This window comes from Hetaerina americana, unplaced genomic scaffold, assembly GCF_022747635.1.
Source record: "Hetaerina americana unplaced genomic scaffold, ioHetAmer1.1.p SCAF_6, whole genome shotgun sequence".
NCBI classification, from domain to species: Eukaryota; Metazoa; Arthropoda; class Insecta; order Odonata; family Calopterygidae; genus Hetaerina; species Hetaerina americana.
Genome location: NW_027287205.1, coordinates 58,716,682 through 58,731,417, shown reverse-complemented (window position 1 = coordinate 58,731,417; position 14,736 = coordinate 58,716,682). Strand labels below are relative to the sequence as shown.

Genomic DNA, 14,736 nt, shown 5'->3' with positions numbered 1-14,736 from the left:
TCCGCGTCACGAGCTCGGCTATGGAGAACGGGCGCCAAATAAGGAATGGCCTTTTACAGAATCGAGAATCTGGGCGTGGGGAGGGGGAGAACTCTTCCCTCTCTCTCTCTCTTTCTCTCCTCCCACCCCCTTTCAATTTTTCTCCTCTGTCCACTGAACGAACTTACTCGCGAGGCCTTGCCCCGTCGTCGGTGGTGGAGGGATTTCGCCCCAGGATTGCGCGCGGGCACCCGCCGTCTCGGGAGTGCAGCCGGCCGGCCATCTGGCACCCCGCGGGTTCCCAATGCAAGGGGGAGGGGGGCCTGAACTGACTAAACCACGTGCGGTGGTCACGCCCCAATGTCTCGGGACAAGGGGAGTCATTTTGCGCGTTACCCCTGCGATACCAAATGGATGCGCCGAAGATTGAATCGCTCCCGTCGAAAATTATGACGGAAATTCTTAATTCTGGAGGAATTTCACTTGCGGCGGGGGGGTGGGGGTGAGATTTCAATATTCACCGGGTTTTTATTTTAATTTAGTTTTCCAGCGAACACGATGCCTTGGTGTAAGACGGTGCTTCGACTCCTGGTCATGGTTTTAAAGAACATGAATGTCTCTTCACCGGAAATAAGTGCGAGAGGAATGTATGCACATGAAAAAGCTTTGCGAAAACGCATAAAATAACAGTAATCTCGAAGAGCAGCCACACCATCACGCTGTATAAGGGGCCGATTTTGCTCTCGTTGTATGAGAGCACAGCATCATTTGGTGATATAAAACGAGTCGTACAGTCAGAGACTAACATCTGGAATCGTTTTAATATGTAAATAGAAAATACTTTCAATCGCTTTTTAAAAACCAGGGTTTAGTAGAGTCAATTCGTCAAAATTTTTCCGTCAAGTTAGCTGCAGGATTACGAATCACTGTCACTTTTACAAAAAAATTAATTCAATTACTTTTTAACTCGTATTCTGCATAGTATAATGCATTATTTCATCAGCAAAATAATCGAATTGGAAAAGGACGTAATTTGAGAAGAAAAGTGTAATCAACACATTCGAGTCTCCATTTAAGTAGGAGTCAAATTTTCTTTGCGATACTTATAATGGGTTATTTTCTTCAGTTAAGACAAGGAATCAAACCTATTTATATTACACTAAGTCATGTCACCACAGTATATCTCTATCCTTCAGTTAACGTATACAAGTACCATACGTGGCGATTCAATACCACAATATGTTACCAGTTTTAATTTTTACCTTATCACTTTCCGAGTGAATTTATTGGAGAGGAAAGGCAGTTTTCATCTAAACAAATTCATGACTTCAATAACATGAGGAAACTCTTTCGACGGCAAAACTCCCGTGTTTCTCTAAATAGCCCCCTGACGACTGCGCATGCCCTTCGTATCGAGTAGACGAACGAAGAGCACCTGTTCTGAATAATTTATAAAAGATTCTCCAAATAAGTAACATCCAACTGCAAACCTCGTCCGGACAGGTTTGTAAAAAATTATCTTTGTAAGGTGATCTCAAGAGTAAGAGAAATAAAAATACGACCAATATGGAGAAGTATGAGAGAATTATTTATCTTTTATGTCGACTGCTCGCTGGGCTTCAACAAAAAAATGTCTGGATGAAAAAATGTATAATGTAGCAATACCTGGCCAACGACGGCTATGTAAACCATGGGTTTCAGATTGTGAGATAATATTTTTTGGGAGTAATATCAAATTCCGCTCATTCTCCTCGGCACAGTCTAGCTTAAAATTAGTCTCCCTTCTAAGAGAACGTCGGCAGGGGGCGCTAAGAGAAGGCGCTTTGCCACCAATGGAAAGAGGATTCTCTATACTAAAATTTACAGGAAATTCATTACGTCATCTATTTTCACCAATAATATCGGCTGTGGTACTTTTGTTCAATAAATTCAATGAGTCAGGCTATAAAGATTCAACTATAAAGAAATACTTTTTACCAAGGAGAATATACGCTCTCCCCTCTAAAAACACATACAGGTGTATGTAGGTGACCTAATACCCATCCACCTTCGGGGTTAAAAGACTGCGAGGAACTCCTGGGATATATTCTATATATCTAAATTCATGCAATACTCCGTAAGCATCCAAGAGCATTTTTTGGGATGTGTTTTACCATGTTTTATTCAAATCTTCTAACTAATGGCAGAACTTCGTTCCCAAGCGCTGTTTTTATCAACAACTCTTCCCGATTGAAAGAGGTTTTATTTTTAAAACTCTACCTACAGGGATGAGCTCTGAGTAATGATGCCTCAAAAATACTTTAGCATACACTTAATCTAAAAGGTCATCCGCAAACCTCCCACAGCTACGGAATAATAAAATGCTTCAATATATCGGATCGAATAATTGTGCTTACATACTCTGAATAGGTGTACAGCCAAAGCATTTCCTCCAACGTTTTAATCAGAGAGCCTGAACTGATTCACAAGATTATTTTCGACGAATATTCACGGCACGCTCACTCTTTGTCGCAATTTCCACGCAGACTCACGTTAAAAACGAGGCACGCTGAGCCGTGATCATGCTATAACTTATTACTTTTCAATGAGACATCAAACTACCTGAAAGCCCAACCGCCAATAGTTTGACAATAAATAATGGATGACCCCAAAGAACCTAAATTACATTTAAAAAAAGGAGCACGACGGTGTCTCAAGTTTCCAACCCATTTGTTTCTTCCTAGCATTACTTCTCTTACCCCAACCCTCGGGTAGATTCGCAATGAATTTTATCTTTCACACTCACGCCGCATGTAATCTCTGAAACATGACTGGCTGAATCTCACGGTACCACCGAAGAGCAGCCTCTCCCAGCGATAAGCTCACCTCACGACGAGAATTCATCCTTGACACTGATTCGTGGTCCATTACGAACCACTCCTCCAGCAAAACGACCGATGACTTTCTTGAGCGCATGCCTTGCGAAAAGCACCTCTGGAGAAACACAAATGCTCCACTGGAAGACTTTTCACCATGCAAACTTTTTCTCTAGAAGTGAAACCTCTTCCCCGTCCGATATGGAAAATGGCTACGCTACCATTATCTTTCGCTTGGAAAGAAACAAAGCAATGAATCAAATTCCCAAACTAATCATTAATGCGATTCCAGTCGCTAAAAAAGCATTTACGATTCAACTTTAATTGGGAAACCATATAGCGTATTTAACATATTATCAAACGATCATATCTCAAATTTGATCGCATTAAAAGGAGCTGAGAAGTCTCTCAACTCTACCGACATAACCATACCTTACAAAATATTTCCACAATAAATAAAGCACAATTCTATAACTTCACAAAGGATCACATTACCGATGCGGAACAATGAGTTGGGTCTCAATGCTCTCTGAAATGTATACGTGCATCGCTAAATTGTTACTCTTCGATGTACTTAAACTTTTCCGCATAGTTTGATTTATTACTCGAAGCGACATTAGAGAATCGTGTTTTGATCAATGGCTACTTATAATAACAGAAAGGTTTTCCATATAAATCTTGCAGCCCAACAATTCGAGGAACAATGCTAACCACTTTCATAAATTTCTTCGCACAAATCTGAGGCGTGGTCCGCTGACAAACCTTTTTAACGTCCATCCCGGGAGAGTGCTGCCGACCACTACTCAGATATGCCTTTGGAAACGGTTTACGGGAAATTAATCAGATTTATTCATAGAACTAATAAATTTAACCAATCACTCAATTATTGAGGAAGCGGAAAATAAGTGGAAAATATTCGGAATGAAGTTTGGTCACGCTGTCATGCATAACAGTCCAATATCAAGAAAAATGTGCATATTACGTCACCATATCACGTTATTCAAAATAACTTTACCGCTCACTCCACGCTCTAATAATTACGTCGATAATATATACAATAATTTTGAATAAAGTCTCGAAGCAATTTCAATCGGGTAAGGAGTGAGATCTCGAATAAATCACTCATTAGCTGACCGAGAAAGAAAGAATTGTATTAACTTACACATATAGCTTATAACATGAATAAACTCATGTAGTTAATTTTCATAAACCCTGAGAATTATTAAATAACAATTAGATGCATCAAAACGAAGTAATTAAAACAATTGAAAACCAGGAGTGCGAGGGGGAGTATTATAGAGAGATAAACAGGTTTTCCAAGTGAACCGAATCCGTTTCTAAGATATTCAGAAACCAGAATCGTTTCGCTGAAGGGTCACCGGGTTTCACAAATGCAAGATTTCGAAGATATGAAAATATTTATTCCCTCGACCCTATCTAACCCACTTACAGCTGAGCTCAGCGCGTTCGCAACATGCGTACGTTTCGGAGCAGCATTGATTGCCAAAGATGACTCCACGCCGTGCAAAATCTTACGTGCAACACAAACAAGCAAATAAATGAGAATGTTAAGGAGTGGGAATCGGCCACGAGGTGAGCATTCCACAAACCAAACCCAATCGTCCAAAAGTGTCCAACAGGTGCTAAAGAATTCCTGTCCTCAATAGTTCCCAGCCACGCCGGATTCCACTGTCAATGCAAGCCGGACAATATCTCAGCAACGAGACGTTTTTTTTTCCTCTACGATTGCTAGCATGCGCAACGTCACCTCCGTCATCAATCTCGAGTCGTTAATATGCCACGAAGGTAAAGATCCCGTCCGGCCACTTTCACTGGCTGACTGAATATCGAAAAGGATGCTCGATGGCTCCGAAAAAAATGCGCCTTCGCCATACTAGAGATCGCAAGCGTACCACCGGATTTGCAAATGGTCTGCGAGAATATTTGCCGAAAAGCTCCCGAACGGAATTATACGCTGAGCACATTGGCACTATTACCTTATGCAGTTGTGGAGGAAGATGAGGTTTTTTTCCCTGCGTTGTGTGCTTGTGTCATTCCTTCGACATGATATCGGTTCCGTAGTGTTTTACGGCCAATATGGAGAATTTGCATCTTTCGTTGATTTTAGCCGCAAAAAATATTAAACCCTCCATTATAAATAAAACTAAATAATACATCAGTCGTTTAAGCGAATAGACGGAAGTACTAAATTAAGTACCTGCTTGGCATAGCTACTACAATTTTAAGAAAATATCCATGAATGCCATCGTACGGAAGGGAAATTAAATCAGCCGATAACAGGTTTCACACTACTGTATTTATATTCACAGGTACTCAGTAATCCTACATTTGATTTTATTAGCAATGGCATCATATGGATATGCATCACATATAATGGAATCGGATAGCTGTGGACGATCCTTAACAAAATGCTACTTATTAGTAATCGACCACTTCCGAAAAAGACTTTAGCGAAAGGCACGACCTATAACCCAAAACTTTTCCTTAAAAGACTTAGACCCTAATGTATTTTTCTGCCTCTCGTGTCTCTCTTCATTTTGGACAAAACACGCATTATTCCCCTCCATTTTCCTCGCTTGCCTACGATTATCCCTTCTATAGCAATAATAAACATATTATCCATTCTATCACCTCTTCAACCGCCTCGTCTTCAAACTCCTCAACCCCGCTACTTCTCAATATATCCTTCATCTGATTAGATTGCCTTCTTCTAAATTCACCCACGAACATTCATTCTTTCCATTCTATAAACATTTGAGTAATAGCGTACAAACACTCACACCAAGATGTTAGGGTTCAAATGCAAAACACAATTCGGTTCGTTAAATAATAAACCTGCTTGACTTTCCGAGGATTCAGCACACGCCGAAACCGTTATCCCTTCAGTTAGACATCACTGCATCTTTTGAAGCGATTTTGCTGTAGTTAATACTATTAAAAGCAAGAAGACCTTTGCTCTTTTGAATACCCACCACGGGCGCTTCGCTATCCGCCACATGTGAAACGACTGGCACATATTTACCATTCGGTCGTTGAAGTCTCCGAGTGTGGAGAATAGAATTTGCAAGAAAGACGATTAAAATACCATTCATTACAGTTCATCTATTATCTATCATCATTGTCTCGTAAGTAGTTATTTTCAGATTTAAAGTTCTTAGATCTATATGGTAGCGAAGACGAGTTCTTCCTTGAGGTCACCCAAAACTTTGTCCCTCATACGATAATCCAGGAGTTGGATTGATCTTTTTGCACCAGCGGAGCTTTATGGGAGTGTAACGGTAGACAGTGGTGAGAGAAGTGTTTAAACATTCGTAATGTGTTCCCAAGTAACGCCCAGTGAAACCACCGATTCCATTCACTAAGATCGTTAGTTCCAGCACGGAGAAGAACCGTTGCACCAACAATTGACATTCAGATGCACCGTTCATAAGAGCATGAAGTAGGGCGAGCGTTTGAGGGCACTAGAATTCATGGTAGTGCCTGCTTCAAAGGCGGGGGCGTTTGATGACGGATAGGACAGCCTTCTCATGTCTAACTAGTTAGCAGATGCCTGGATAACGCGTACATTTTCAAACCAGAGGGACGAAAAACGGAAGATTCATGAAGTGACCTATATGTGTTGGGAAGTCAAAGTTAGGGGTCGAGCGATATCGTTATTTTCTCGAACCAGAGGAGGTTCACGACCGAAATCACCATGACGACCATGCAAGTGTATAATTTAAATGCGCACGCTTCTACACTGATCTCGACTTGCAACTGATGACTAGTTATTTGTGCCAAAGAATAATTCACATCAAGTAAAAAAAAGCGTCGTTGTATGAATTTCAGAGTGGTGTGGCTACGTCAAAAATGACCCGGGCTTATATGATAATCAGACGCTTTAGATCGTGGCATCTAACAATAGAATTCAATAACTGAAGGTGGAATGTCAGCAAAAATGAACTCTCTTACCCTTAATGTGCCGTGGGCTCGCTTAATACGTTCGCTATTAAAGTCAAAGTCTCCTACCACGTCGTAAATTTCATCTCAAACTAGAGAAAGGGGACTAAGCGCCAAGGAGTGACCTTGAATGACGTTACACTATTGCTTGAAATGGCAGTGCTTAAATTTCAACCGCAGACACCACGAATAACTTCCCTTATCTAACATTAAGAAACAAATTTCAATAAACCCGATACAATTATTTAAGCAAACATATGTACAGTTATGTTGAATTTCACCTAGTTTATGGCTTTGTATTTGTTTAGCTACTAAAATTTTCAATATTTAGCATTTATTTTTTCACTGAAAGTGTCATTAAAATAGCCCAATTGACTCAACGCAACATATTAGATGTCATAGATATTTTTAATAATCAGTCCACTAAAAATTCCTACCATTAATTTTACATATGGACGAACTTTTTACAATGAAAATGATTGATTTTTTATTGATTTGTAAGCTGGATAGAGTGTTCTTCACTCGGCACACAGTACGAGTACATATCTATAGCAGTCTCTACAGGGCCAAAACCCCAAGACAGCCTTCAATTTTAACTTTTCATACGAAAAATAGGGTACAGAAATACACCGGTTGAAAGTCAAATCTTGTAAGACGAATTCAAAGTTTCAGATTACAATAAACTAAACGAAATTCCGTCATGCATAGCTTCATACTTAAGTTGAAAGACTTGTCAGTGTTTCATGAATAAGGTTTCTCAGCGATTTGTGCATTGTGGTGGAGCTGAAAGATTACGATTGGAATTATTTAAGATCTCTCAATGCTTGCGGAAGTGCTGGACCCTGGTAAGCTCCCTGGGTGAAAATAGAGGAATCATCCCACAAGAAATGGATTCGGTTGGATCGGACATTATTCCACCGGCACCACTTGAATAGCCGGGGAAAAGGCAACGTTGCCGACGCTTTCCTGCACAAGTTCAATACACCTTGAGCATTCGTCGCGAACGGAAGTGGTACCCGCACGTATGCGCATGCAGTCCTGGTGCCACTGTTGCCAAATGTGGCGCTACGCCCCAGTGGACAGGAGGGCGTATCCGCTTAATTAGAGGGCGTAGGGGGGACTGGGGAGGATGGAGGGGGAGGTGGGACGTTTTCCTGCGATTGCGTGAGGTGCCTCCATTGTTTTTGTGGGAGGACAAAACTATTATGGGTGATAGGGCAAGAGCGGAGGAATTCTGGTGCACCTTTAGGACGACTCGGGGGAATGTTAGGAATATCTGATTCAGTGGAGAGAGAACCTTCTTTGGTATTTGACTCCAGAGCAGTCATGGGACGAGACAAATAAAAATGCCGTCTGATCGCCACTCAAGCTGCAAATATTCACATCGGCGATGAACACCGATGTGGGTAATGCCGAATATTTTTCCCATTGTTCCATAAACGACTGGTAACTTCAGCAAATTTTCGTGCCTCAAGGAAAATATACTGTCGTGATTGACATTTTCCTATAAATTTTAGGGTGTTGATTTATAAGGGTTCCTAGAAAGAGCTTGATTCTTTCAGTCACTCCTAAACGTTCGCCTGCGCTTGAAAGCTTATGTTTCACTTTTAGCTAAGCTTTCCGCCAAAGCGGTCCTGAATCTGAGATATTTTTATCAATTATCACCATCTAGAGAAATAACCAACGAAAATTATGACGGGAGATCCACCAAAAAAGGTGCATTTTATACACATGATATGATAATCCTACCCAAAGCGTCGATCATTAGCATTATATAAACCCGAGTAAGGTTAATATGACATCTCGTATTTTACAATAAACATAACGTTTTTTAAATAATTTTGTTGGAACAAATTGATCCAAAAGATGAAAGAAAATAATAACTTTTTTTAAGTGTGGGGACTATTTATGTTCTTTTACTAATGACGCCGAGCAACATAGGGAAAAATGATAACGTAAAAAAATGAAATGGCGTAATCCATCCAAAGGCGTGAAATGTTTTGTGTCTTCAAATCAAACGACCAAATGCAGCCTTCAGCTGATGGTGGGAAAGAACTGGATTTTAAAGTTCATCAAAAAATGTTTCCAAATATATTATAGCCTTCAGCAGAATTTTTTTTATATTGAAGAATATTTTAAGCAAAAGAATCTAGATAAAACTAGGTGGGACACGTTTTAAACTTAGATGGTGTCAGTTGATAGAGAACCTATATGTTCCTAATCACTCCCAGAGCAGTTTTTAAAACGTACACTCTCATAGAGCAACAAGATATGAACGCGCTTCTTACTAAAAAGTATTTGATTTTATTTAAGGTTTGCAGAATTTAAAACGAATAAGTTTTCGTTGATATTAATTACTTATCATTGATAATTGCTAAAAAAAAAGCTACCCTTAACCTCCAAAGAAAGTGAATCCTTTAAATTGAATAATTAAAAAAGGGTAAGCAAATGCATTCTAAGTCTTCCGGTAACTTTGATTTTAATTATTTAAATCTATCAAATTTCTCAAACTTTATCTTTCAGTGCTATTTTTTTATTTTTTTAATGGATCTCAAATGATTTCTGGCATATTTACTTTAAAATGAGTATATAACTTCCATTTGTGATCTTATGATCAAATGTGTTGCACGAACTTCCAAGGGATCGAGATGGTGCGGGGGCTAACGTACTGGCTTCCCACCCTGAGGGCGCGGGTTCAAATCCCGGCGGTGTTGAATATTTTTCAGAGGTATCTCGATCCCTACTTGAGGTGCTTTGTGGAGGGCACTTTGAGTGAGTACGCCGTCCGTCGGATGGGACGTTAAGCCGCGGACCCCTTGGCGCCTTTCGTAAAGAGTAGGCTAATGCCGACGCCGGGTTTCTCTCCACCCTTCATCCTTTCCTGTCCATCCCCTATGGCGCAAATGACCTTAGCTGTCGGTCGCCTCCCCTCAAAACTACTACTACTACGAACTTCCAAATGACATTCGTGAAGGTCAAAAATCCATTTATCAAAATACGGACATTGATTTCCACGTTTTTAGGCCTACATTGCACACAATATTATCCTAATTTTATCGAATTAAATCCAGCATCCGAAGGAGAGGAACGCAAAGCAACTTGGGAAAAAGCGTTTCAATATCAACGTTAACAATTAATAAGAAAGCGAATGACCAAACAGATGTTTCAAACCGTATTACATCCGATGCAACATAACTCCTTAACAACGGTGTAACCTAAATACCTCCTCGAAGTTCTCCGCGGTGGTGTTTGACCTGTATATATAAACTGTGCCTTGCGTCACTTTAATCCGCAAGAGATACGAAAATCGAAATCAAACGTAACACTATTACCATTCGAGCACAATCAACCTCACTTGTAGTAGTTTTGAGGGGAGGCGACCGACAGCTGAGGTCATTTGCGCCATAGGGGATGGACAGGAAAGGATGAAGGGTGGAGAGAAACCCGGCGTCGGCATTAGCCTGCTCTTTACGAAAGGCGCCAAGGGGTCCGCAGCTTAACGTCCCATCCGACGGACGGCGTACTCACTCGAAGTGCCCTCCACAAAGCACCTCAAGTAGGGATCGAGATACCACTGAAAAATATTCAACACCACCGGGATTTGAACCCGGGCCCCCTGGGTGGGAAGCCAGTACGTTAGCCGCCGCACCATCTCGATCCCCCAACCTCACTTGTTCGCGCTGATTAAGGAAAAGAGATTTTTTTGGATTCCTAAAACACAATTTTTTTTCAGTTGTCGGCCAAAGTGCTGTCATAGCCATTTACGCAACTGCAGGTAACATTTTAAAAGCACGATGATTTTTTTTATATCGTACAGTGATTTTTAAACAATTGTCTTATATTTTTAGAATAATAATAATCATAATACTCCGCATGAAAGTCGCCCATCAAAATATTATAAAGTCCAAGCTCCTAGCTTATAATAAACAATTCATGGAAACCAGCAAATGTGTAGCTTTTTAACAGTAAAACTACGCCGATATAAGAAACTTCATTTTCTAAAAAAAAGTTATAATTATTATCCGCTCGTATTCCAATTAACCTTTGAGATTGAAGCGCATTGAGAAAATAATTAAAACCAGTAATGTATTTTATAATTTACGATCAATAATAATTTTAAATTGACAGAAAGGATCAACAATTGAATAGACGTAATGCGTAAAATACTTCAGCAACATCTGATTTCAAGTCATTAATTACCCGTAATCCCTATGTATTTACTATCGAAGAAGGTTTGTTGCATTTATTACCAAATATAAATTATCAGGTACACTTAACACGCAATCGTCAGTGAACCTAGGGCCAAGGTGAAACCACTAAAGTAATGATGATATTTGGACTCAATTAAACTGGAAAGAGAGATTTTTCCTCATGAAAACCATGCTCGTGGTGAAGAAATCGATAGTCTGCATTTGATAGGCTTCTGACGAGTTGGAATGCAAAAGAGGGAGGTAGACACGGAGCGAACGATCATGATACTCGAGTGGTCCATTCATTCATCGAACGTCAGAGCATGAAATCATAATATTCGACGGTCCCACCATTTTAGACAATAATTTTGGTGCTTAACAGACGTTACTAAAGGCGCCAAATTCGGTACCCAGAGGCTAAGCTCAATAAGTGACGTATACATTTGACCGTGCAAGACGAAACGGCGAATCAGATATTTACGCACTAATTTTGACTTCCACTTTTTCATCACATCCTCTACCTATGTTGGTCCACAGTGCTTTTCGATGCTTGAAACCCAAACTCAGGATCATGATGATGTCTAAACTAAATCGAAATTTAAGTAATTTATGTAATTCATCATGATCCTGCATTGTCAGTTACCTGTGCGGGAGATCCGAGTGATGAAATGAGCTGTATTTCAAATAAAAAATTAACAGAGTAAGCACGTTAAATCAGTCCCTAGGGGGTCCCTATTTTTCTGGTTGCGTGACACCTGGTAAATCTTAGAGCTATAGCATACCCTTTAATACCATATTTCCCGGTTGAGCTTACAAGTTAGCGGGGAAAGAGGATAAAAATAATAGTCTAATCGTTCAAAACACTACTCTTTTCTGAGATGGAACCGCGCAAAATATACATGGAAATAGAGAAGATGCGGACAATAGAAACACAACGAAAATGAACTCTTTAAACCCTGATGGGAAAAATACAGCTTGCCTTATTAGATGAAGTATGCGCTGAGCGCGTAATTGCCCTGGCATCTATTTATACATATTGGGTAATTGGGACAATGGGTACATGGCACAATTACAATATCAGTGAGAGAGGCTTTCTGATTACTTGATAGATCCGTTTAATTATTTCTAGTTTCATTTTGTTACTGGATAACAGAAAAAATAGTGCTAATATTTATTTATATACACATATATATACATATATATGAATATTTCTGTGGATTACCCTCAGCCACTTACTCCTCATACGTCTTTCTACGAGAAACGTTAACGTCCGCTTATAAAAAAGTAAGCTTCATTTGACGCATTCCACCCTTACAATAACATTAACATTCAAGACTTAGAAAAACTAGCAGAATACATTCTATTTTGTACGATTTTACCCTCCGTCGCTGATTTTGGCAGTTAGCACATCCCTACTTTTTTCCAACCGGGGTCCAACTTCAGGGTGTGATGTCATGATTTTCGTATTCATAGACCCGGAGGAGGGTGCTCTGGGATTTCATCGGACGAGGTGTGGGTGGGGGGGAAGGAGGGAAGGGAAAGGTAGGGAAGGAGGAGGGAGGAAGGAGAGGGAAGAGGAAGGAGATGAAACTGGGGATGGAAGAACGGAAAACGAACGGGAGGGTGCAAAACGACATCACACTCCCACCCCCTCTCTGAGCGCACAGACTCTCCTTCCCTCCATCTCCCTCGACGTCTGCAAAAAAAATGGCTCAAATAGCTCGCGAGCGTAATCTAGGGGAGAGGGATGGGGACGGGTCGTATCGGAGATCCTTGGACCACTCTTCTCTCGAGCGAAAAGGCGACGCACCATCGTACGGCGCGGCGGAAGGCGCTACGGCTTCTGGAACACTCCCACAAAGGGGCCATAATGGGGGAGGGCGCCTCGGGGAGGTTAAAAATAAATCCTGAAATCCAGAATGCCAGTAAATCTCTATATAAAGAGCTCCGAGCTGGCATCCAAGGAGTGAACGCAACATGATTGCACACTCACATACACACGGACGGTCGGACGGAATGAACGGTATTGCAGGGCGAATGGATCTGATTGAACCTTTCGCTCGCCTCCGGATGGATTATGACAAAGGGCAACTTATTTCACCCTTCAGATATTCGAAACACGAACGCCTAAAGTCCACCGACGATAGTGAAATATACTACGATTCATTAGAAATCAGTCAAATTAAAAATAATTTTATGCATTAACTCAGTCCTGGTGTAACTCTGGCGCAAGTGCATTGAAGGGGGAGGGATTAATCCTCCTGGTGCTTATGGTTACAAGCACGCGTGAAAAAAAAGAATCGAATAATTTAGAAAATTCCACAATTAGTCCGATTGATGTTGAAAGGAGCAAATGATTCTCGCTCAATTGTTAAGCTACCATTTGGATAAGAACAAATTAATTTCTTAGAGTAATGCCAAAATTGACAGAATGGGCAAAATAATTATGAAAATTTTAAAAATTCGAGGGATTATCTTAGAATAACTCGATACTAAATCCTAATAAAATACATCAAATCGCAGGGATAACATCAAATTCAGGACGCAAGTCGTAAGCGAAAAATAAATAAAATGATGACAGTAACATGAGCCAAAGCTAGTGGGGAAAATATTCCAACAGCTCCGAAGCCCAAAACAAAACAATACTGAAAGAGACGGAGAAAGCAAACAGCACGCCCATGCACTTCAACAAAAACATCAAGCACACACCCACGCCACCAATGGCTTCGGCATTTTTGAAAATTAAATCGTCCACTATTCACGCAGTGTGCCGGTGGAACTGAAGCCTCTTCACCACGTCCGAAAGAATAATCCACACAAAAAAAAGCGAGAGCGTCAGTATGATCTTCATGAAAAATCACACGCCTTAGTCAGAAAATAAACAGTGAGCAGCAACATAAACAACACACTTTTTTCCAACAAGCAGACATCCCCTCCGCGTTCCACAAGGCGCACAGTCCATTGTTTGTGTGGGGGGGGCGTGAAATATTATTTTGAAAGTCGTGAAAAAGATGAATTCTCTCAGTGGGCCTCAATTCTCTGCGGGAGGGTATGAGGATTTAGTGACAGTGAAAAGTCCTGGGTCGTTAGGTGTGGAGGGTTTTTCTTAATAATATATGTTATGTGCTTGTATATATGATAATGGTGAGTGTATATATATCTATGGAGTTCTCGTGTGTGTTTGTCTGTGCCACTTTTTTTCTCCAATTGGAGACGCAACAGCGTAATCCGCGCACCGAAGAGATTCTTTCGAGAACCCGCCGACGTCCTCGTCACCAGATTTCTCTCACAACCGCTCAAAGCGCACCTTTATGGAGCACCGTACTCACCTCCCGGTGTATACACCCCTCGCTGGGCTACCGCTTGTCGGATGGTTATTTAATTCGAGTCGGCGACGACCGTTCTTGATAACGTGTCTCCCCTAGACGCGGGTCGGTGGCAGACTGGAGGAACGGACAGGGACCAAAGGATCGGCTTTCCTTCTGCCTTACAGGGGAGGGAGAGGGGAGAGGACGAGGTGAGGGGGAGAGGGGCTATTGGACTGGGGAGGGGCGGGAGCCTGTGGAGTGGAAGGTCTCCCCTTTCCCCTTCAGCTCAGCCCCCAACCCTCCCCCTTCGAACCGACTCATCCCCCACATCCTGACTCCGAAGCCACACGCCGTCGGAGTCCGGGGGAGGGGAGTGATGGGGGAAAGATGGCGAGGAAGGGGTAAGGAATGAGGAGGGGAGGGTTGGCGTAGCCCCTCCCACCT

At 41.3% G+C, this 14,736-nt stretch overlaps 1 protein-coding gene across 3 annotated transcripts in view; it reads right to left on the bottom strand.

The window, feature by feature from the left end:
* LOC139695196 (tropomyosin Per a 7.0102) overlaps positions 1-14,452 on the bottom strand; it is a 67,267-nt gene extending 52,815 nt beyond the window's left edge. For 2 of the 3 annotated variants that reach the window (XM_071593874.1, XM_071593875.1), the window contains exon 1: positions 14,314-14,448. The gene's annotated coding sequence lies outside the window, so the exon portion shown is untranslated. Of the gene's footprint in view, positions 1-14,313 lie in introns of all 3 variants that reach the window. The other variant, XM_071593879.1, reaches the window with a different exon arrangement.
* Between the last annotated feature and the right edge of the window lie 284 nt (positions 14,453-14,736).